This window comes from Triticum aestivum, chromosome 7A (genome assembly GCF_018294505.1).
Source record: "Triticum aestivum cultivar Chinese Spring chromosome 7A, IWGSC CS RefSeq v2.1, whole genome shotgun sequence".
Taxonomy (NCBI): domain Eukaryota; kingdom Viridiplantae; phylum Streptophyta; class Magnoliopsida; order Poales; family Poaceae; genus Triticum; species Triticum aestivum.
The window spans coordinates 704,936,737-704,939,968 of record NC_057812.1 but is presented as its reverse complement, the minus strand read 5'-3'; the positions used below and the strand labels follow the sequence as shown (position 1 = coordinate 704,939,968).

The 3,232-nt window shown below is 48.0% G+C and overlaps 1 pseudogene; it reads right to left on the bottom strand.

The window, feature by feature from the left end:
• Positions 1–411: 411 nt before the first annotated feature.
• On the bottom strand, positions 412–2,246 carry LOC123153788 (uncharacterized methyltransferase At2g41040, chloroplastic-like; annotated as a pseudogene).
• Between the last annotated feature and the right edge of the window lie 986 nt (positions 2,247–3,232).

Below are 3,232 nucleotides of genomic sequence, written 5' to 3'. Positions count from 1 at the left end.
GCCTAGTGAAGCACTCTGTTATTGATGAAATGGAGAGGTGGTTTCCTGATCCAGAGATCGAGAAGGCTTGTGAATGTATGTAGTGATGAAAACTATACATCTGCACTATTAGCATAAGTTTTAGTACATCACCAGGTTCACTTTATGAAGAGACATCAAGAGGCACACATGAACTTCCATCACATGTTAAGTGACAGTGATGCAAAGCATCTGTTGTTTTACATTTTTGGTTCACTTGCCTAAGTTGCAGAGCATCGTAACATTTTTTGGTAGTGAAATAAAACAAACCACTAGATAACAAATAATTTGGTGATGCCTAAGTTGTCTAAATGACGGTTTGTTAGAGTTGGATGTTGCAAGACACCTTTTCAAGTTGTACAGGGAAAGCTCAAAATAAACACAAAGGAAAGCTCACGTGTTCATAGGGGTTTCTTCTTGTTTGATGTAGTCATAGAATTGGTGGAGCATATTCTCAGAGAAGTCCAAAGCAATCACAGCTGAGTATGCCCCAGAGCTTGCAAATTTCCTTGAAAACAAGCCACTGGCACATCTATAACATCAACGAGTATACCACCAGCCACTGGTTGGAAATAATATTGATCTATTTGGAAGTGATAAAGCCAACAGCAGACCAACATTATATGCATATTAATACGAATATTTTCTTGGCATGAGAAAATGGAGACAGCCTTTTGTTGCAGCACCAAAACATGAAGCACCAAATACTTGGTGCGACAGATTTACTCCCTCCGTTCCTAAATGTAAGTCTTTGTAGAGATTTCACTATGGACAACATACGGATGTATCTAGATGCATTTTAGAGTATACATTCGCTCATTTTGCTCCGTATGTGGTCCGTAGTGGAATCTCTCCAAAGACTTATATTTAGGAACGGAGGGAGTACGACTTAATATAAATAGTTTCTCACTGAGCAGTAACAGCTTAAGGCTATGGAATTGAAGAATGAGGCAGCCAAGAAATGTACCTCTTCATCACGGCCAGGGAAGCCACTCCGATTGAAGTTCTGACGCCACCCCCTCTCATAAAGAAAAGAGATGAGCAGGCTCTCGAACAGCTCGGTTCTAGCAGGCTTATGTTCACTGTATTCTTTCATTCCTGAGGTGACAGTGAGATCCAAAAAAACATCTTTGCTGGAGAATGATTGCATTTTGAACACTTGAATCCGGATCTACAAATCGCTGGCCTGCGACACACGTAGAAGCCAAAACAGCATAAATCTTAATCCAGCAACCAGATATGCATGAGAGATGAAGATAATTCATGGACTTTAGAAGCCTGCCCTTATCAGCGGTTCATAGCAAACAGGGCATGCGAACACCTCGGTCTTTGAGGCATCATTCAGCTCAGTTTTGATCTCCTGAAACTGTTCACATAGTGAACATCAGTTTCACACGTTATTGTGAATGAAGTCCAATGGCATAACATCAAAGGCTTACACTTAATGCGACTGTAAACTATGCAAGTATTAAACAGGCTGCTTGTTTTCCAAAGCATACACGATCGCTTGCTAGCAAGATTAGCTCTTCAGAGTTAAATTGCAGAGACCGCTTATCCTATGCATGTAAGGCAACAGAAATACAGATATCAGCAGCCATATAACCATTTAGCTCGGTCACTAATCTACAACGCCAGGTTCAGTCTTTCCCTCTGGTAGCCAAATACCAGCAGTGCACGCCATGAGGACACGCAGCACCTCCCCAAACTGAAAAACTCTGCTAAACTTACGGCTAGCTCGAGTCGATTGATTACTCTACTAAATACTTACAAAGCTTGGTTCCTGCCAAAGCCCCGGCTAGGCATAACGCCAAACATTTGGTGGGCGACAATGGTTCCCACAGCGCGTTCTCTTGCCTTCCCTGAGATGAGAATCAGCTAGTGGCGTATGTATATGCCGAGTCGAGGGCGATGGCCGCCGCGGCGACGGTCACCCGGCGAGCCGGCAGCGGCCTGCTGCCAAGGGGGCAGGGGACGCGTGGGGGATGGAGCGACGGGGAGGAGGAGGAGCAGGAAGCCGCCGCGGCTCTCACCGCAAGCTCCATGGGAGCTGCAAAGCAATTGCAGTAGTATGCTGCAGCCTGGAGCCTGGAGACGCGCCGGCCGGCGAAGGGAAGGAAAGAAATGCTCTGCCTTTCGCAAGGTCCGCCCGGCAGGGGAGGGAAGAGCGGTGGAGATGAGAAATGGATGGGGAGCGGTGAGGTTAATTGCCGGATCAAGAGGATCTGGGGCGCGTCACACCGAGGGTTGGTTCAGTCTCGTTGGGAGGTTGTGCAAGGCATGTCCATCTTCTCCCTCATTGCCACCGGGCCTAGGCGGCGCATCTAGCCTTGACGGCTGCTGGGCACTGCTATGGCGCGCACAACAACAATTAGCAAGATGACAGTGCGACAGTGATAGGAACTAGGAAGAGAGAAGTTCAGTGTGAGCATGTCGATAGAGTGGTGAGGGCACTTTGTTGACAACAAAATGACCAGATTCACAGGCAAATAGCTAGCACAACGAAGGTGACCGATTCCAAGCGACCGGGCATATGCTCTCAACAATGCACATCCCCTGGTCCCAGTATCTCGCAGCGACAGTAGTAGCACCGCGCCTCGCCGGTTGCACCATCGCCAACTAGATGTGGTCTCTTGCAGCATCGGCGACCGCAGGTCACAGCATCTCGCGCCACCATTCGTAGCCTCGTGCCTCGCCATGCGGCATCGGTGGTTGTAGCCACCGGCAGCCCATTCACTCCATAGTCTTTGTTGTAGGGCACAAGGAGGCGATGCTTTTGTAGGACACCGGTTTCCTGCAACAATGGAGGCTTCTCCTTGCAGCGTCGATGCCCACCTACGCAACACGTGTTGTGTGTGTGTTGGGAGCCTCTCACAACATCATTCATGCGCGGGAATTCAGTGGATTGGGAGTAGGCAGTAGCCGGCGATGGAAGGAAGAAGAGGGGAGTGGGGAATTGGGGATGAACCATGGGCCGGTGCGCAAAGAGATAAACATAAAAGGAGTGGGAAAGGGGCCTGTGTGTGAGGCACAATAGGACACAATAGGTTTGATTGCCGGCAATACATATAATGTGAAGTGAGCATCTACACCACGGTAGAGGGCGGCAGTATAACACATGTCGGACATGTTGAACAGGGAAAGTGGGGATTGGTAATTTTGATTCCAACAGTGCCAAGTGCAGCCAGAGCTTTGCTTCATGATTTTCAGACAAAAT